Here is a 22157-nt window from a genome sequence, read left to right as displayed (position 1 = left end):
AACTGCTGGACTAAAAGCAGGAAGCAAACAGAAGTTCAGGAGCCAGAGGAATGCAAGAACACATCAGGAAGGGGTATGCAAGACAGGAAGAGAATCAGAGCTTTGGCTATGAATGAGCCTCATTCTTTTTGGGAGCTCGCCCTGTGGTGCTTGGGTGAGCAGGAAGGAGTTAGGAAATGCAGAGTGGGACAAATCTTTAAAAAAAAAAAAAAACCCAAACCATATTATCACACAGCCTATTAGCTGAAGTTCATTTTGATGACCCTGAGCCATCCAGAAGAGGTTAAATGTGGTAACTCCCATTTAAAAAGTCAGGGAAGTGTATAAAACATTTTAGAAAACTCTGAAAATAATATGGTTAAAAAAAAAAAAAAAAAGAGGTCCTTTTACCGTTGAAGGGTAACCTTCAGCTGCCAGGAAAATTCACATATGTGTAATCCCACATTGCCCCCATAAATCTAGGTAGCTACGGCAGTAATTCAGAAAAGTGGAAGCATAGCTTTTTAACTTCATTTCTCCCAGCTAGTGACAGCTGTTTTCCTTTCTCCCTCATTTTGGAGTTGTAAAGTATATTAATATTCTTGTATAACTTTGATCCAATTTAGAAATTTTGAAAACTTTCAAGGAAGGACTACAATGGGCTGGCATAACTCATGTGCTTATTTGTTATGTCCAAGGGCCTGTGACACTGTAATTGGCCCCTCTGTGTTCTATCACTGAGAGGTAGGAGAGAAGAGGGGTTGGGGGGTAGGAGGACAGAGCCCTGAGGCCATATGGAGTAGGAAAGGAGAGCCCCAAAGGAAAGAGGCTGCTGCTTCCAGAAGTGGAAGTGTGGGAAAGAATGTTGGCAGTTATCTACCACGATCTATCAAGCTCCCACAGGTAATGAGTGAAATAGCAGGGACCTGAAACCATGTTTTTTTTCCCTCCTATTGATGTGTCTCCTTTGCTGGGGAAAACATTTACAATTGCTGCCAAACTCCCAGTGTTCCACTCTGTCTGCCCTCTCTCTTACCCTGCTTTTACCCCCAGCCTGGAGTCCGCTTGGGTGGAAATGCGGCATATAATGGGCCCAGAGTTAATCATCTGCAGGTTTCACCTGATAAGTCACAGCATGTTTGCTACGCTCCTTCCAAGAGTCAACAGCAGCTGTGGGGATGTACCGAGGGTGGCCTATGGCATTCAGAGCTCTGGCCCAGATGGGAGGCAGTGTGCTGGGAGCCTATCTGAACACCACCATCTGGAGTGCCTCTGTTGCCCTGAAGGCACTTGTCTGCGTCTCCAATGGACACAGCTTAGAGATGCCAAAAAACGAGCCAAGTTCGCTGGATGGACAAATGGCCTGACGTCAGTGGAATTTGCTCATAATTTGGGCCTCATGTGTGATGTACTGTCTGAACTCAAGGAGCTATCAAAACAGTCAGGGAGGAAGAGGAGAAGGAAAAAGACAAAGTGGAGGTAAAGGAGGAGGAGGAAGAGAAGTAGGAAGTGCGAGAACAGGTAGATGAGAAAGAGAAGGAAGAGGAAATTAGGAAATGGCCAGGAGCTGTGGGAGGACAGGTTCAGCTTTTGACTCCTGGGGCCAACGGTCCTTGTTAGTTTGTTGAAGGCATCAGTGCCAAACGAAACATGGCCTTTTAAAGCACTGAATTACGTGAGTGCAGAGCTGTTAAAATCAGTGTAGCAAAAATCCAGCTGGGTTTGGCCAGTGCCACAAAGTACAAAATGATGATCACTTGCTCTGCCAAGACCCAAGGTTCCCCAGACGTGGTGGCCTGAGCAGAATTATTTGAATATATGTTCATTCTTTAAACCAAGGAATTTGCTATTAAGAAATAGACATCTGTTGTTTTTTTTCTTGCTCTGGGTCCCGAGGTGGATTTATTGGGAAGCTTCAGAGCCTTTGACTTGCATGGGTCCCTGTAAGCGCTGGGAGACTCTAGGAGTTAGAGATTGCTCTAGATGGGGAGAGGAAACCACGTTACAATCAAGAGGCATTTAAACATAAGCATTTCTGGTAAATTGCCTAAAGAGACCTCAGCAGAAAAGAACTGAATCTCCAATATTTCAGTAACTTGTTGCGACTTATTTTCTCATTCTAAACAAATTCACTTTCATACTTATTTTCAAATTTGTAATTTTGTATTATTTTTATTAAGGAGAGGCTGAAAATTATGAAGCTTCAGGCTCCACAAAACCTGAATCTGTCCCTGTCTGCCTCCATGGCTTTTCTTCTGGTCACCACACCTTAATTTGCCTTTGTGGAAAAGCCCTACTATTCACTCAGTGGTAGGCACGGGATCCAGGCCTAGACAAAAAGAGAGGAAGTGACTGGTTTAGGAAAAAGCATGTGATCCAATTTGGGTCAGTGAGAATTGAGGCCAGACTTTTTGCTGGATCTCTCTACCATGGTTGTTAAGTTGTGGGAATGAAAGTTTGACATTACTGTTTTGCTTCTACAAAAGGAAACTGCCTGAGAATAAAATTAGCATAGATGAAAGCAGAGCTGAAAGATTAAAAAGAAGCCAAGTCCTCATGTCACTTTTTGCCCCGGAAACCAGCTCTATTGAAGCTGGTATACATAACCCTGGGCTTTTCAGATAGACAAGTCAATTAAGCCCTCTTTTTTGCTTAAGCTAGTTTGAGTTGGGTTTCTGTCATTTGTAACTGAAAGAGTCTTGACTAATACAAAAATCTACTATTATTTCAGTTCAGAAAATGGTTCGTTGGTGTATTTGAGTCTTTCCCCCAGCTTTATTGCAATATAATTGACATATAACATTGTATAACAACTTGATTTGATACAAGTATCCACTGCAAAATGATTACCACAGTAAGGTTAGTTAACATATCTACCACTTCACAAAATTACATTTTTTTTGTACTTGCCTCTTAATAGTTATAAATAGATAATGCTTATTGATCACTCTCATTAAGGGCTTGCATAATCCATTGTATCTTACAAGCAACCTTATGGTGTATGCACTATTATTATCATACCCATTTTACTAAAGAGGAAATCGAGGCACATAGAAGTTAAGTAACTTGTCCAATTGGTCCACTATCACCAAAACAAGTGTCTCAGACTTGAAGCCATGTTGACCAGTCCTTCCATTTTTTCAGCAAATATTTATTGAGCACCTATTAGGCACTGGGGATTTAGGGATGAATACGACATGGTTCTTTCTAAAAGCTCTCAAAGTATTGGAGGGAGGTTGGATGGGAGACAAGGTCAACAGTTCCCATGAATGGAGTGACTTGGAATCACAGTACAGGGAGGTGCCAACTCATGGAAGGGAGCAGGGAGGCTTGATAATGAAGGACTGCAGATAAGGTGGCAAGGAAAATTGGTCTTGAGGTGCCAGCAGGAATTACCAGGCAGAGAAGAGAGAAGAGGATTCCAAGCAGATGGAACAGCATGTTCAAGGCTAGAAACGCAATAAAGGACATGACTTGTTTGGGAAATTAGCAAGAATGTTGTTGTGGCAGGAGAAGACAGTTTTTGAGAGAGAGTGGTGAGGTGAATCTTAAAAAGTAGATAGAGGACAACTCACAAAGTCCTATGTTCTGTGAGAAGGAACCTGGAGTTTACCCAGTATTCTTAGGGAGCCACTGAAAGATCTCAAGGAGAGAGTGACATGACTACATTTGTATTTCAGACAGATCACATAGACAACAGTGTCACTCCCTTGTAGTAGTCAGGCCCTTCTTTCCAGCCTTGCTCTTTGAGTTTGAGGTTCTTCAGATCGATCTAACTTTTTCCTCCATGATCACTACTGTTGTCATATTTTTCTCTCTCTTTCATCAATGAGCAATCAACATAACCTGAGGATTCCTTCACCTATCAGTCAGGGTTACAGCATTCCCGCAGAGAAGTAATTCTCAACCATGTGTGGTAGAAGTATATCACTTTCACTTGATGGGTATTTTCATAACACATATGTCTTTGTGAAACACTCCCCACTTGCCCTGAAATTCTGATAGACCTAAGATTTGGGAAGACGCGTAGGGGTGGTTGGAAAGACTTGCATCTTGGAAAAGTTTATTCTTTTAAAGAATGTGGATCTGGACATGCAAATAAGTGTCTAATAAATGTCTCTCTCAATTCTTTGGTTGTTATTAAAACACTACAAAATCTGCATGGATATATTAATAATGATACCCTTGGTAGATGGTTGAATGGTGGCTCCCCAAAAGTTATGTCCTTGTCCTTACATCTGGCCCCTGTGAATGTTACCTGATTTGAAAATAGAGCCTTTGCAGCTGTAATTAAGTTAAGGATATTCAGATAACATCAGCCTGTATTATCTAGGTGGGCCGTAAGTCCAATGATGAATGTCCTAATAAGAGACAGAAGAGAAGAAGCAGGGACAAAGAATAAGGCAGAGATTGAAGTTATGCAGCCACAAGACGAATGTCTAGAGCCACCGTAGTTGGAAGAGGCAAGGAAGTATTCTCCCCTAGAGCCTTCAGAAGGAGTGTGGCCCTGCCGACACCTTGATTTCAGACTTCTGGCCTCCAGAATGATGAGAAAATAAACAAGCTGGTGGTTGTTTTAGACAACCAGGTTTGTGGTGATTTGTTGTGGCATCCTTAGAAAACATGGGTACCTTCTTTCTAATAGGTTATGCTTAACAGTCACTTTTCAAAGAGAAGACAACTTTCAAAAGTGTTATGTATGCTATAATGCAAATGAATCTGGGCAAGTTAACAATCTCTCTGAGCCAATTTTCTCACCTAAAAACATGGAAATAATTCCATCATCACGAAGTGTTTTAGACAATTAAATGAGATAAATGATGCCCAGCAGACAACTAGCAAGAAAGGCAGGTGCTCAAAGATGTATCCATTTGAGAACAGGACACAACGCTTACTACACAGACACCCTGGTGAAACAAGGCCTCTCAGGAGAGAGCTGGGATAGTTCACATGCAGAGTCCTGGCCTATGTCAGAATTGCTTTTGCATATAACCACTTACACCCATCTGGTGTCAGATCTTGCTCTCACCAACTAACCACTGCCCTCTCCCTCAACCTTCTCTACTTCCTGTTTACGTAGATTGCTGCTTCCTGGCCAAGGGAATTGAACAGTTTCAGCCAGACTGCTTTTCCCCTGGACCTATGCCAAGGCTACCTTCTCTGCTTTCCTTCTTTCATTCTGCTTTCTTCTTGTTTTAGAAGCTGTCACATTAATGAGGACAAATTTCTTGCTGCTCTGAGCAATCCACAGTTAAGCAGTTGCTCCTCTTCCTGGCTGTTGGATTGAATCAGATGGACATGAGAAAAAAAATAGCAAAAATTACGTACGCATCAAGAAATCGGTCCAGCCCTGCTTGCCTCAGCCCCTCCAAGCTATTGATACTGAGGCTTCTTTCACTCAACTGTGCTGGTCACAATGCCTCCACTCTCAGGCCCAGCCCTCACCTGTTTGTGTGAAGCAGTCCTGACCAAGGCCGGCAGGATAGCAGTGAGTCGAACTAGACCAGAACATCAGGTTGGAAGGCTGCTGAGATGACCTAATTTGTGATTCTCAATGTGAAATAAATGTCCAAATCATCTGAGAGGCTCTTTCAAAACAGAAAACAAACAAGCAAACATTTGGGACTGGAGGATAGGCATGGATATTTTTGGGAAAAAAAAAAACCAGATGATAATGATTTTGCCCACAAGTCCAGGTTTATTATTCTTAACACAGGAGATGAGAATGTGGACTCTCGAGCCTGACTGGATTCAAATCCTAGCTTTGCCACCAATGAGCTGTGTGACATTGCACATGTTTCTTAACTTCTCTGTGCCTCAATTTCCTCATCTGTAAAATAGTAGTAATAATACCTACCTTCATCATAGAAATGTTGTGAGGAGTAAATGAGTTGACATGTGAAAAGCACTTAGACTATATAAGTGTTTGCTAGTATTACCGTTACTTCTTTGTTGTTTTTATTGACCGGCTCGAGGAAGAGGAAGTCGATCAGAGGATGAGATACCTGAGTTAGTGATCTGAAGATGATACAGGCAGAGGGGATGGTAGAGTTCAGTGTATGACAGTGGAAATGGGTAGTGGAGGCTGAATAGAAGACTATCATTGTAAGGAGAAAGTTTGGAGCAGTAGTTAAGCATATGCTGTCTGGAACTAGAGTGCCTGAGTTTAGATCCTGCTTTCGCTACTCAGTAGCAGCACAACCACAAGCAGACCTAATTGTTTCCTCATCTGTAAAATGGAGATGATAATAACAGTGACCTATCTTATATGGCTGTCATGGAATCAAATGAGTTAATACATGACGTGCTGATTTCTCAGACTAGTGACTGGCACATAGCAAGTGTTCTCTTATCCTTAACATTTTAATTGGAAATGAGAAGGTCAAAGAACTGAGGGGCCAATTGTTAGTCGGAAATTGGCATTATCCGAGATGATGGCAAAGTTTGAGGTAAACAGGAACACTGTGAGCCAGTTCACATGAATGAGTGTTCAATAAATGAGTGAGATGACCAGGAGGCTGGTAATAAAGAAGTAAGGAGGAGGAGAGTGATCACAGCCAAATGGCACTAGCCTCCAAGTGGCTGAGTCTTTCACAAGAGTGTGAAAGCACTTACAGGGAGCAAAGAGGACCCCAACATCATATTCTGGCCCTGAAATGAACAAATAAATTAAGGCCAAGAGCTAGGGGGAACAGTCAGAGAAGGGGCTGAGGCTATAGGAGAGTTTCCTGCCTAGGGAGTGACAGTCCAGATGGAGTGGGAGGAGTCTGGAAGATGGAGAAAAGATGGGGGTAGAGCCACATTGCTAAACGTCACAGTAGGTGCTATGGACAATAAATGGTCTAGACTAGCGCTATTCACTAGAACGTTAGGCAGTAATGGAAACGTTCTGTATCTGCACTGTCTGATATGCTGGGCACATGTGGCTATTGAGCCCTTGAAATGAGGCCAGTGTAATCAGTGTTATTAAACAGTCACTGAGGAATTTTGTTAAGATGCAGAATCCCAGACCCTACCTTCATCTACTGAATTAGAATCTCTGCAGTTTGGTCCAGGACTATCTCCCAGAGATCCCCAGGTGACCGATTTAGGCCAGGTATACAGCCAGGTTTAGGCCATGCTGCATGATCTAAGCAGGCTGGAGAAAGTGGGTATCCATGTGGGTTAAATATAGGAAAGGCTATCATATAGGGTCTGTTTGGGTAGTTTTAAACTTATGTTATTCTGAGTGACTCTGATAGTTTTTATTTTGAAAGTGTTTGGCTTGGTTGATCTAACAAAATTTAAAACTTAAAGAATATAAGAGTGGAGAAAATCGTATTATGTTAAAGGTTAATACTAGTGTTCTTATTAGGGGAGAATTAACTGCTTGAGAAGAAATATTTTGATAACTGCTAGAATCCGAAAGTGAGAGTGGGACTTCCTTGGTGGTCCAGTGGCTAAGGCTCTGTGCTCCCAATGCAGGGGCCCTGGGTCTGATCCCTGGTTAGGGAACTAAATCCCACAACTAAGAGTTCCTAATCCTGCAACTAAGAGTTCACATGCCGCAACTAAAGATTCTGCACGTGGCAATGAAGATCCCGTTGTGCCGCAACTAAGACCCAGCACAGCCAAATAAATAATAAAATAAATAGTAAAAAAAAAAAAAAAAAAAAAAAAAAAGGGAGAGTGAAAATCCTTTCTGTGTAAAAGGGAAGATGAATCTGAGATTTGGATGGGCCTCTGGGATGGAAAAAGGGAAGAGAAAGGAGACGGGAAAGAAGTTCTGCAAGACAGTGGTGGGCTGAGCACGTACAATGTAACAGCACCCACCACCCCACCAGAAAAAGTCAAATACAGTTCACCAAATTACAAATATTCATTAAGCAAGTTATTTAACCTCTCTATGCCTCAATTTCCTCCTTTGTAAAACAGTGGTAATGTTACTTACCACTTTGTAAGACCTGCAGGCTTTTTGGTTGGGGGTAACTGGTGAAAAGAGCTGCGTTTTCTAGCTCTTGGGAAAACTTGGGTTGTCCTGGTGTAAATTAGAGCCAGTATGATTGAATACAGATGCCTGGAGGCAGAGAGAGTCAGGAGAGCATCAACTGCTGAAAATGCCCAAAACTCTGAGTAAAGTTTTGTGTTACGCCACATTGTGGAATCAAGTAGTTGAGGCAGTTTCATTGGGCTCTCACTGGTCAGGGAGACCTCAGCTTTCATCTGGGTTACAGCAAGAAAGAAAGCAAAACATAAAATGGCCTGTGGGTCCTGCTACTTGAATTCACTGACCCTTAAACTGGCTGCATGAGCTGCCGTCCACTCACAGGCCTCTCTGCTAGCCTATCTGGTCTCTTGGGGCTGGTCTGCTTATGTCCTGTCCTCTCATCCCCAGAGTGGCCTGGTCAGCTCTGGTCTCAGCTCTTATCCCTCCTAAGTGGTGTCACAGGGATGTGTGCGGATGATAAGTGCTCCAGTGCTAGAGTCTAAGGGTTTCCCTAAACCCTTAGAGTCAGCAATGGGGCTCTGGGTGATTGGGTATCTGATTTGCCCTTGAGGGAGGCCAGATTAGGCCAGGCAGGGCCTTAGGCAAAAGTGGGGTGCAGGAGGGAGGAAAAGCTTTGGGGAGCAGGGGTACAGGGTTGCCTAGAGCAGTTGGAATATAATTGAGACAGAAGGAAAAAGCAAATGTATTCCAGGAATATATGTCAGCAATTGAACCTTAGAAGCCAAATCCACATTAAGTCTAAGAAAAAAGGAATGGTCAAAAATGGAAGAAGGGGCTCAATTTCAGAAGCAACTAAATACAGGAACATAGCAGAAGACAGGGTGAAGGGAGGAATGGCCAAAAGGTACTGGATTTCTAGCCACAGTGCTAGGTTACACGTGGCTAAGTTATCCTCTCCTCAGTGAGAGGTAGAGGTTGCCCTGCACATGGAAACATACGTTTTTTATGTGTGTGTAGTAAGATGTACATAAGATTTACTATTTTTTAGTGTATAGTTCAGTGGCGTTAAATTCATTCACATTGTAGTGCAACATCACCACTCTCCATCCCCAGAGCTTTTTCATCATCTCAATCTGAAACTCCAAACCCATTAAACAATTCCCCATTTCCCCCTCCCACCTGCCCCTCATAGCCACTGTTCTACTTTCTGTTTCTACAAATTTGACTAATCTAGGTACCTCAAATAAGTGGAATGATGAAATATTTTTCCTTTTATGCCTGGTTAATGAAACATACGTTTTTAATATCCCCTCAAAGTTCCTAAGGAAGATGTCAGATGTGCCCCAGGTCATGTCTCGACTAGCTCTGCAAGGAAACCAAAGACTTGCTGCTTATCTGTCACTGGTTCTGATTCCTCCCTTGAGGGAGATGAATGCAGTCAAGAGGAAGGGGTGCACCTTCTCCCTTTCCATTATTTTTGCTGCCAATTTGCCTCCTCTGTTCCCCAGCCTTTTCTTTTTTTTAAACATTTTTATTGGAGTATAATTGCTTTACAATGGTGTGTTAGTTTCTGCTTTATAACGAAGTGAATCATATACATATATATACATATACATATACATATATACATATAGCTGTTCCCCAGCCTTGATCACCACTACGATGTTAGCTCTACTTGATCACACCACAGCCCTCTTTAACCCCAAAATGGAATGAAATTGCTGCTCTAAAGAGTGAAACCGGGATTTCCCCGGTGGCACAGTGGTTAAGAATCCTCCTGCCAATGCAGGGGACACGGGTTCGATCCCTGGTCCAGGAAGATCCCACATGCCGCGGAGCAACTAAGCCCGTGAGCCACAACTACTGAGCCCGCGTGCCACAACTACTGAAGCCCACACACCTCGAGCCTGTGCTCTGCAACAAGAGAAGCCACTGCAATGAGAAGCCTGCGCACCTCAACGAAGAGCAGCCCCTGCTCGCCACAACTAGAGAAAGCCCACGCGCAGCAACGAAGACCCAATGCAGCCAAAAATTAATTAATTTAAAAAATATATATTTAAAAAAAAAAGAGTGGAACCTTTTTCAACAAACCTTCATTACATGAAATTCCTAAAAATCTTAAAAAAAAAAAAAAACAAAAAAAAAACAAACCTTAGGTAGTCTGGCATCTGAACAAGTGTGTTTGGATTCATACAGATGGCCATGAACCTCTTTTAATTAACTAAGGTTTGGACTGGGACTCATCCTGTGATACCGCTTACCTCAGCCTCCCTCACCTATCTGGTCTGTGCCCATGGTGAGATGGATATGCCCTTCCACTGCCCACCATCACCCCACTCTCACCCACATAGTCCTCTGCTTTTCCAGCACCAGGCTTCTGCCCTCCCCCTGGGATTAGGGCCTATTTCATCATTCTCTCTCTATTCAAAGGTATCATCCATCTGTCTAGGGTCCCAATCATTAGTTCCCATGGTCCTTTTTACCATTTCTCTTAGAAGGCCTAAGAGTCTTCATGCAAATCGACCCCTGGTGGTGGCTGTGATCTCCCAGAACTCTCACGGTGACATGCAGTTGAGCCTCACCATGACCCGTGTGACTCATGAACTTTATTTTTGAAAGAGATGAAGGAGGGGCAAGTTGAAGACTATAGTTCCATGACCAGACACTGTCAGGGGGCTTTGCTGAAAGGCTCTTGCCTATCATAGAGGGTCAAGAGTCTCTCCTCCTCAGGGTCTGAAAGTGAACACTGAAAAGGAGGAAAACGCATTTTGCTTTGGCAAAAATCAGGATTTAGATCCTGACTCCTTCATCTACTAGGTGGGTGACCTTGGAAAATGATTTAATCTGGCTAGCCCAGTTTTCTTATTTGCAAAACTGGAATAATATAGTACATAGCATATAGGGTACATTGGTTTGGATTCGTAGTGGCTGTAAGAAACAGAAATACAGTATAAGCAGTTTCAACAATATTTTTAAAATTTTTCTCTCACCTCTAAGTCCTGAAGTAGAAAATCCAGAGCTGTTCCATAATGTCCTCAGGGACCCAGGGTCATCTCACTGCTCTCCATTCCTTCTGTGTGGCCCTCACCCTCATGGCCCAAGATGGTGACTAGACTGCATCTGTGTTCCAGGTAGCAGGATGGACAAAGGGATGAAGAAGGGGTAAAGGGCATGTACCAATTCTGAGGAAAATTGCCAGAAGCTGCCACACAACACTTTTGCTTACATCCCATTGACACAATCACACCTGGCTGCACGAGAGACTGGGAAATTCCAGGCAACCTGTGCACAGCTAAAAACTGGGACTCCTGCTACTGTGAAAGGGATAAGGAATAATGGGGGGACATTTTGAGGCTCTGTTACATAAGTTACTTATTGTAAAGATTAAGGTACTCCATCAATAAATGTTGGCTATTTTTAATATTCTCCCTTGAGGGATTACTAAGGAGTAACTCAGGGAAGCAGAAATAAGAGTGTCCCCCAAATGAAGAGAAGATGTGGCTTTCATTTTATCCTTCGTTAAGATAATGACTCACCCAGACATTGTAGCCTATGAGGTGTTGACTTAAAATTTTCGAAGTTATTATCTCCTTTCCTTTCTAGGGCTCGGCTCACTTTGAAAGTATCTTATTGACTCACTCTGAGCCAATCAGTGTCCTGTCTAGGCAGATTCTCAGAAGGGAGCATACCAGCAACCTAACCAGATACAGTCCCTGAAAGGGAGGACTTTCATAAGATCTGTGTACCTCCTCATACCCACATCACCGCTGTGAGTGTTTCCTTTTCTGTAGAAACTTCCACTGTCTAGTGCCCAATTAGCACCATCTCCAACATGAATCTGACTTCCCCTCTGCCAGCAGCTTACATTCTGTCTGTGGTGCAGATAAGTTCCTGAAGATTCTTGCTTCTTCTCTGTCGTAATATTCTTGCATCACTCACTAACTGAGGTGGTCTCCTTCATTCTAGAGAACACCATCCCTCCCAAAGCCCATGATCACATTGAGTGGATAACCAAGGCACTAGAAGAATTGATCAATTAACTAAGCACAACTAGAACAGACTTCCAGAACTGCAAGGACATGGAGGTCAGATTCCAGTCTAGTAGCCTTCAAGAGCAGAACCACTTCCCATTTTTTCCTATTGAAATATTACATTGTATCTCAATGTGTAAAACTGATAACAGCAGAGTTAATCTGATTGAATGTGGGGAGAGCCCGAAGTCCAGCCTGCCCATCTTGCCTCTTACCAAGCACCTTCGCTCCTACATGAGAAGTCCCTGGGTGTCTCTAAGGAACTCCAGGGCTCACTCCACTAACCTCAGTTTGAACATCCTTATTCTGGTCATTCTCTTGCTTTAAGAGCTGGTCGTGCGAAGGGGAAAGAAAAAAGTTTTAGAATCAGACAGTCCAAGTGTCACATGTTGAGATCTTACCAGCTGTGTGACTCTTGGGCCTCAATTTTCCCATTTGTAAAATGGAGATGATGAATGCTGCTTTCCTGCATTGTAATAAGACTTAAAGTGAGTTTATGAATATAAAGTTCCCAGCACAGAGTAGGTTCTCAATAAATGCTAGCTCCCTTTCTTCTTTTCCTTCCCCTTAAGGTAAGATGACATCTAGCACATCTTTAACAGATGTTTAACATCTTTTGCCCACCACACTGACCACTGTGTGTGTAGATGAGTGTGCCTTTATGCATGCGTCTAAAAAAGTACAGGCCACTGCTGGGTAGTTTTAGGTCCTGGCAGCTAATGATTATTGTAGTTTGTGAAAACTGTCCTCAGGCATTAACAGAGCTAATGAAAGTACTATCAGATAAGGCCATGACATAGATTGAATGGATTGGCTTCTTACTTTTTTTGTTTTTTTGTTTTTGGTGGTGTCACGCAGCATGCAGGATCTTAGTTCCCCAACAAGGGATTGAACCCGTCCCTCCTGCAGTGGAAGCACAGTCTTAACCACTGGACCACCAGGGAAGTCCCTGTTTGAAAATATTAATCAAAGAAAAATTGGATCTATTAGCCTGGCTATCACAGTAAAAAATAAAGAAGAAATAAAGAATAGTTTCTTGAATGTTGCTGAAGAAATAAAGAATAGTTTCTCCTACCCACCGGTAGGTGAGCAGGGGCTACTCTTCGTTGGGGTGTGTGGGCTTCTCATCGCGGTGGCTTCTCTTGTTGCAGAGCATGGGCTCTAGGCACGCAGGCTTCAGTAGTTGTGGTATGCAGGCTCAGTAGTTGTGGCTCATGGGCTCTAGAGCACAGGCTCAGTAGTTGTGGCGCACGGGCTTTGTTGCTCCACAGCATGTGGGATCTTCCCGGACAAGGGCTCGAACCCATGTCCCCTGCATTGGCAGGCAGATTCTTAACTGCTGCGCCACCAGGGAAGTCTGTTTGGGCAGAGCAGCCAGAGTACCCTCATGCTCAGTATAAGGCACTTTGGGTCACTTTATATAAAGGTCAAGTGAGGGGGAGGGAGCCAGTCAGGCCAGAGACCAGCTCCTCAGCATGGGATTCATGAATCCCATCACTAAGAGGATGGCTCAGGCCTGGTATCTGAAGGAGTTTACTAGTTTCAGTCCTAATTCTAGAATCAGAGAGCAGGGCACAGTGAATAATGGTTGTTGAAGAAGGCAGAACCATGGCCCCCAAAGACCATCCACATCCTATCTCTGGAACCTATGAATATGTTATATTACATGGCAAGGGGGAATTCTGGAATTAAGGCAAGGTTGCAAATGGAATTAAGGTTGCTAATTGGCTGACCTTAAAATAAGGAGAGTATTCTGTATTACTCAGGTGGGCCCAATGTAATCATAAGGGTCCTTAAATGTGGAAGAGGGAAGCAGAAGAGTCAGAAGGACATGTGATGACGGAAGTAGAGGCTGGAATGTTTCAGTGTGAGGACTTAACCTCCCATTGCTGGCTTTGAGGATGGAAGGGGGCCTTAAGCCAAAAACTGCAGGTGGCCTTTGGAAGCTGGAAAAGGTAAGGAAACACTGTCCCCTCCAAGGCCTCTAGAAAGGAACACAGCTCTGCTGATACCTTGATTTTAGCCGAGACCCATTTTGGTTTTCTGACCTACAGAACTCTAAGGTAATAAATTTGTGTTGTTTAAGCCACCAAGGTTGTAATAATTTGATACAGAACATTAGAAAACTAATACAATGGGTTATGGGCAAACACTGGGAGATTATATAAGGCAGTGGGGGAGGGGCATCCATGAGCCCAGCTGTGGGAAACTAAATATCACAGAAGCTGGGGAGGTAAAGTCCAATGTGTCAAGGCTAACAATAGCTTAATAGCGATCTCTCTGGCTCATTGGCTCATTTCCTGGGTAAGTTGGAGATGGCCACTCCTTACCCCTTCAAGCCTGCAGAAGGAGGGCAAAAGGCATTGTGGGCACACTTTCCCAAAGTAAGACTTTCGTGCTTTTCCTAACCAGTCACCAAATGATCCTGGGAACAAATGGTCTCCAGAGCCCCCACTATAGTCCCTGTTGGGGAATCCTGCAGGCGTCCTGACACTTACACTATCAGGATTGCTTCTCAGACACAGACTCACATGTCCTTGTGAGTACCTGTCTTCCTCTTATAGATTCTTGGAAACTCAGTGTATTTTGCTTTCATCCTCAGAGCTGAGAAGAAAAGGAAATATTTCACCAGGTGCAAGAAAATACCGCAAGATGATAGCATTATTAATGATAACAATAGATAGCATTTGAGTTTCCTAAGCACACTTCACAAAAATGTTGCAGGCCTCACTTCTTTTAATCATCATGATCATCATAATCCCATAAGGTGCATACTGTTGTTATCTGCATCTTACATATAAAAGAACTAAAATCCAGAGAGATTAAGGAGTGTGCCCCAAACCACGGCCCTAGCAGGTGGTAACTCAGCTCAGCCTCACTCCAAAGCCATGCACTTAGGTATTTTATCACTGCCTTCCTAGGCCTTGAGTACCACACTGCTCCAGAACTAGCTGCAGAATGGGAAGCTCCAGCTTCCTGTAGTTCTCCCAACACCAGGGCAGAGATTTTTGACTGAAAATCACTTCCAATAATAAAATAACAAACGTGGTTCAGAAATCTAACAACATTCTTTCAACTCTAACTCTCACGCCACATTGGTGCATTAAGTGACATTCCCTTCTTAGGCTCCCAGTCAAATATAGCCATCTCTTCCTGGTCTAACTTCCCATCCCCTCTTCCGTATTTCCTCTCAAACCCCATTTGCCATGACTAGCAGAGGAGAGAATGAAAAAGGAGAGAGGGTAGAGGAAGAGGAATTGGACTGAGCAGGTAGAAAGGTAAGAATCCTGAGCCCTATGTGAGGATGGGTGGCACCGATGCCCACAGGTCTAGAAGCTGAAGGCTGGGGTCCTTAGTTCAGAGTCAAGACTAGCTCCCAGCTTAAGCAGCATACCCCATGCCTTCTCTTCCCCGTGTGCCTCGACCCCATTCCTGCTTGGGTTTCCCGGACCTATCTTACCAGAGGTAAAGAGGTAAGCCATAGGAGAGAACATGAAGAAAAATGAAGAAAAGAGGCAGAGGGATTCAAGAGAATGCTGCTCCAGTTCAATTTCATATACAGTTTCTTGACTGCTTCCTCCAAAAAGCTCCTCCTCTGCTGAAAAGCTCCATCCCTGCCACACTGGCCCCTGCTTTGTGCCCTTAAGGATTCCATTCTGTCACTGGCCTACATCAGAGCTCTTCTCTCTGGGAAAAAGTAGATGTCAATCTAGGAGCCCAGGCATTCATTCAACAAAACCATTGAGCACCACTGAGTAGACAGTGTTCTAGGCACAGGCAGGAGAGAGATGAACAAGAAGGATGTTCCCATCAAAATGAATCTTTCAGGAGCAAAGTCTTATGTAAAGGAATCCAGAAAGCCTTTCTAGAGGAGAACCAGCCAGATACTCAGGCTAGGCTTTGAAACAGACTGAAGCACTCGCATAATCTCTAAAGTTCCTTAAGCCTGGCAACCCAGATCCTCCAAGTGTACGCTTGATCTTATAAGGACCCAGGCCATCATGCAAGGAAGATAAAGGTTTCATCTTAGATGCCAGCTCTGATTGACTAGTAGTGATTGCCCAGGGTCCTGTGTTGAGAAAGATCAGGAAACTCCACTTGGGCTCAAGCAGGAAAAGGCGCTATGATAGAGTAACCACGTCTGCCACGTATATTTAAGGAATGAGTGATGGCAAATGTGCTACAATTACTATCCCAGCCTAAGGTGGATGATCTTACATTTTTCACAGTTGTTGCATACCTGTTCATTTCCCAGCTAGGCAACAAGCTCTAGGGAAGGCAACGTCATATGGTGGAAGGAGCACTCGAAGCTGAGCAGAAGAGCTTTTCTTTCTCTTCTGAAAGGCAGCTGATGGGATGGAATGAGGTGTCCAGAATCAGAGAGGCAAGGCTTCGGAGCCAGGCATTCCATTCCTCCACAAGTTGTCTGATCCTGCACATGGCACAGTTGATTCTTGTTTTTCTTGGTAGTTACGTTCTATAAATCTCTGCAAACACTGAATTAGCAAATACTGAACTATTACTCATAGGGGAAATACAGGGTTAGGTTCCTGCAAGCCTCAGTCACAACATTTTTGCAACGAATCAATATATAACTACATAACTTTGTTGTATGTATGCTTCTGCTTAAAGACACCTTATTTAATATATATTGACTCATTAACATTGAACCCATAGCCAACAGCACCACAGCTGTTCACACCTGAACATAGCTCATCTAACACATGTTTTTCTCTGTAAGGCACATCACAGCTGCTTGCACTTAGGAAACACTAGGTAGCCCTTCAACATTATGATTCAAGGCCATTTTAAACAGCAAAATCACCATTAAACAGCACAGAAAAGTGAAAAATGTGGCACTAAGTAAACTACAAAAGGGAAACTTGTTTACAGCATCAGAGCTGAAACAAGAAGGGGGAGTGTTGCCTTGCTTGCCTCAGCTGGGAACAAGCACATTGGACAAATCAATTTTTTCACTGCTCTGCACTGTCTGTGAATGACTTAAGTGCCAAGAGTATAAGTTTGGGGTTACAAATAAATTTTAGTGAGTAGGCAAATTTGCAAATACAGAACCCACAAATTATGAGGATGGACTGTACTTACCCTCTGTGAACCTCAGTGATGGTACCTCCCTCACACTACAGATTAAATGAGAGAAGGTGTTTAAAATGCTTCACATGATTCCAGTTAGTTCTTCTTTATTCAAAATATTTGCATTTTTCACCTTCTGTACCTTGTTGGTCGTGCTCAATCCACAGAGGTAAGTAGATACCAAGAGATTTCCTGTCGAATGTGCCATCTTTATCCCTGGAGCATAAATCAAAAACTACTCACACAAGCTCAAGTAGAAAAGGAGGTATTTTGATGGAAGCAACCTAAGTGCCCATCAACAAATGAATGATAAACCCAGTCAAATCTATTTAGCCTCTTTATGCCTCATTTTGTTTCCTCAAAATGTTTACCAGTCTGTTTCCTCCTTTTGAAAATGGAGACCATAATAATACCTACCTCAACATTGTTTTGAAGATTAAATGAAATGACTTCCCTGGTGGCACAGTGGTTAAGAATCCACCTGCCAATGCAGGGGACACGGGTTCGAGCCCTGGTCCAGGAAGATCCCACATGCCGCGGAGCAACTAAGCCCGTGCGCCACAACTACTGAAGCCCGTGCGCCTAGAGTCCGTGTACCACAAGAAACAGTAGTCCTCACTCTCCACTACTAGAGAAAGCCCACGCACAGCAATGAAGACCCAATGCAGCCAAAAATAAATAAATTAATTAAATAAATTTTTTTTAAAAAGTGCTCAGGACTGTGCCTGGCACAGAGAAAGTTCTCAATGCATGGTAGCTATCCTATTAATATGATCTTAGAAGAATCTTCTCAAGAGTGTCTGGAGATTCAGATAGATCAGAAGAATGATATTGGAAAAGGCTGGAAAACATCCACTGGACTGTGATTCAAGGAAGTCTTTGGGAATCTTGATGAGTTTCAATGGTGCAGTGGAGGCAGAAGCCAGAATGGCTGCCGGGGAGTAAGAGAGGGGATAAATGGGTTGTGAAGAGGTAGATGATGATGGGCACACAGGAGTTCATTGTACTGTTCCTCTACTTTTCTGGATATTTGAAGATCTCATAATAAAGATTTTTTAAAAGACAAAAAAAACCCAAAAGAAATGAAAGATAAAGAAGATGTGGTATATATATATACAATGGAATATTACTCGGTCATTAAAAAGAATGAAAAATTGCCATTTGCAATGATGTAGATGGACTTAGAGGGTATTATGCTTAGTGAAACAAGTCAGACAGATAAAGACACATACTCTATGTTGTCACTTATATGTGGAATCTAAAAAAATGAAACGAATGAATATAACAAAACAGAAACAGACTCACAGATATAGAAAACAAACTAGTGGTTACAGGTGGGGAGAGGGTGGTAGGGGATTAAGAGATACAAACTACTATGTATAAAATAGGTAAGCAATAAGGATATATTGTACAGCACAGGGAAATATAGCCATTATCTTCCAATAACTTTAAATGGAGTACAATGTATAAAAATACTGAATTGCTAAGCTGTACACCTGAAACTAATATAATGTTGTAAATCAACTATACTCCAATTTTAAAAAAAGAAAAAAGAAAAGTAGGTATTTTGAACAAAAGGCACTCTCTGGGGGCACTAACGTGCAGGGGTCAGCACAGCCAGGACACCCTGGGATGGGACTGAAACAGGAAGATTAGATATAGTCCCAGCTCTCACATGGTTGCATCATCTGCCATCCCTGCTTCTCTCTCCGTGTCTGCTGTAGTTTCCTGCTTCTCTCAGCAGACAGGTTTCCTCTCCTTTTCCTGGTTTCCTTACACCCTCATAATTTTAGCTCATGTGTGGTTCTGGCTTCCACAGAGCTGATTCCTGCCTGACTCCACATGGCTGGTGCATACCTGTAGTCTTTGCCTGTCTAGCACCATCCTCCCACTTCTGGTAACAGAGGAGCTCACTGTACATCAGGTTCCAGGATTGGCCTGTGATGCAGGCCTGGTCACTGACTCTCTCTTCTGAGAATCTGATGCTTTCTTAGGTATCTTCTATCACTTTTGTCATTACTCTGTATATCTTTTTGCTGCCTCGTGGTTTTTGTTTGCTCAGAGCTCTTGTTTATTCATGGTTTCTGCTTACTCATGAAGTCTGGATACTGCCGACTCTCCGTGTCTTTCAGCTTCTGCTCTCACTGATGATGATGATGATGGTTTTTTCTCTCCAATTCTGATTCCTGAAAGAAAAAAAAATCATTGGAAGAGTTAATTGCCATTTATTCGGGCAAAACTTTCATGCCAGGATACCCTAAAGGCTAATGTCCAGCCTATTGATCAGCTGCTCCCAGGTAAGTGCCTGCCATTGTCCAACAAGCTGGGCAGAGTTGTAGGGGTAAGAGGGGAGCATATGGTATTAAATGTGGTCACCTGTGTTTAAAAATGTATGTCAAGCTGGTTATCCAGATGCCTATCTTTTTCTATCACCCCAAATCCAATCCATGAAGAAATCTTATTAGCTGTACTTTCAAAATATGTTTAGAATGTAATCACTTCTCACCATTCCCACTACTGCCACTTTGCTCCAAACCACTCTGCCTCTCACTTACATTACTTCAGTAGCCATTTGCTTCTATGCATAACCCATTCCCAACATGGTAGCCAGAGTGATTCTTTTTTTTTTTTTTTACGTCTTTATTGGAGTATAATTGCTTTACAATAGTGTGTTAGTTTCTGCTGTATAACAAAGTGAATCAGCTATATATATAGATATATCCCCATATCCCCTCCTTCTTGCGTGTCCCTCCCACCCTCCCTATCCCACTACTGTAGGTGGTCACAAAGCACGGAGCTGATCTCCCCGTGTGATGCAGCTGCTTCCCACTAGCTATCTATTTTACATTTGGTAGTGTATATATGTCAATGCTACAGAGTGATTCTTTTAATACCTAAATCAGTTCATATCATTCCTTTGCTTCACACACTGCAATGGCTCCCCATTACACTCAGAGGAAGCGCTAAAGACCTAGCCTCCATTATACTTTGACCTCATCTCTACCACTTTCCCCCTTGCTCACTCCACTTCAGCCACACCTGCCTTCTTGCTTTTCCTCTAATATTCTAGGCACGCTCCCACCATAGGGCCTTTGCTCTAGCTGCGCCATCTGTCTGAAGCACACTTCCTACAGTTACTGGCTTAACTAACTCCTTTAGATCTTTACTCAAATCTCACTTTCTCCACAAGCCCTGCCTGACCAATCTGTTCAATACTACAACTGTAGTACTAAATGCATTACAGTAAGTTCTGCAGTAGTAAATACTACACTTCCCCACATATCCATTCCCTCTTACACTGCTGTACTTTTTGTTCCTGTACTTATCACTTTCTAACATACTATATAAATTACACTTATTATTTATTGCCTGTCTCCTCCTGCTAGAATGTAAGCTCCACAAAGACAGAGATCTCTGTCTATTTTGTTCCCTGATGTATATTAAGGATTTAGAACAGTGCCTGGCCCAAGCACTCCATAAATATTTGCTGAATTGAATTGAATTCCTCGGTAGGAAGCTATAAACATGGTAGGTACACTAAAGCTTTTCTATGCAACATAAAATATCTCTTTCAGTGAAATTTATACATATAAGTATACATATTAGAAAAGAGAAGAAGTCTGTGATCAATAATCTAAGCTCCCATTCAAGAATCTAGAAAAAAGAGCAAAATAAACCCAAAGCAAAAGGAAGGAAATAACAAACATAAGAGCAGAAATCAATGAATTTGAAAGGAATACTATGAACAGCTCTATATACATAAATTTATCAATGTAGATGAAATGGACCAATTTCTTGAAAAACACAAACTAACACAACTCACCCAATATGAAATAGATCATTTGAATAGCACTATTCAAGAAAATAGAACTATTAATGAAATTCACTACTTACCTATCAGAAGGGGTAAAATAAAAAGTAAGGATGCAGAGAAACCAGACCACTCATACAATGTGGGTGGGACTACAAAATGGAACAGCCACTTTGGAAAACAGTTTGATAGTTTCTTTTAAAACTAGACATGCAATCACCATTTAACCCAGCAATTGCACTCCTGGGTGTATATACCAGAGAGATTTTATGTTCACACAAAAATCTGTACATTAATGTTTATAGCCGCTTTACCTGCAATAGCCAAAAGCTGGAAACCCAGGTGTACTTCAAGGGGTGAATGGGTAAACAAACTGGGTATATCCATTCGTGGAATATTCAGCAACAACAACAAAAGAACACATTATTGATACATGCAAAATCTGGACCAATCTCCAGAGAATTATGCTGAGTGAGAAAAGCCAAAAATACATATCGTCTGATTCCATTTGTAGAACATTCTTGAAATGATAAAATTACAGAAATGGAGAAAAAGTTGATGGCTGCCAGAGGTAATAGCCTGGGCTGGGGTGAGGAGAATGACAGGAAGGTGAATACGGTTATAAAAGGGCAACATAGACATCCTTGTAGTGATGAAAATGGTCTGTATCAATACCAATATCCTAGTTGTGATACTGCACTATAGTTTCGCACGATGTTAACAGTAGGGGAAACTGGGTGTATTAGTCAGGATTCCCTGAAAAACAGAACCAACAGGATATATAGATATTAGATTACAGATACAGATATAGATATAGATATAGACACAGACATGGACACAGACAAAGATATATAGATATATAAGAAGAGATTTATTATAGGAACTGGTTCACACGGTTATGGAAACTGAAAGTCCCATGATCTGCTGTCTGCAAGCTAGAGAACCAGGAAACCCAGTGGTGTAATTCAGTCCAAGTACTAAGGCCTGAGAACCAGGAAGGTCAGTAGGGTGAGTCCAAGTCCAAGGGCCTGAGAATGAGGGGGCCAGTGGTTTAAGCCTCAGTGTTAGTCCAAAGGCCCGAGAACCAGGAGCACCAAGGTCCAAGGGCAGGAGAAGATGGATGTTCCAGCTCAAGCAAAGTAAACAAATTCACCCTTCCTCTACCTTCTTGTTCTACTCAGGCTCTCAATGGATTGGATGATGCCCACCTGCATTGGTGAGGATGATCTTCTGTACTCAGTCAACTGATTCAAATGTTAATCTCTTCCGGAAACATCCTCACAGATGCACCCAGAAATAATATTTTACCAGCTATCTG

At 42.6% G+C, this 22157-nt stretch overlaps 1 long non-coding RNA gene across 1 annotated transcript; it reads right to left on the bottom strand.

Moving 5' to 3' along the window:
- Positions 1-296: 296 nt before the first annotated feature.
- LOC309636531 lies at positions 297-13035 on the bottom strand. The gene is made up of 2 exons (XR_014250048.1): positions 10058-13035; positions 297-9997 (listed from the first exon to the last, which is right to left on the bottom strand). It is a non-coding gene; the product is annotated as an uncharacterized lncRNA (long non-coding RNA).
- Positions 13036-22157: the final 9122 nt, after the last annotated feature.

This window comes from Balaenoptera physalus (genome assembly GCF_965194825.1).
Source record: "Balaenoptera physalus genome assembly, chromosome: 10".
Classification (NCBI taxonomy): Eukaryota; Metazoa; Chordata; class Mammalia; order Artiodactyla; family Balaenopteridae; genus Balaenoptera; species Balaenoptera physalus.
This window is presented reverse-complemented; position numbering and strand designations above follow the sequence as displayed.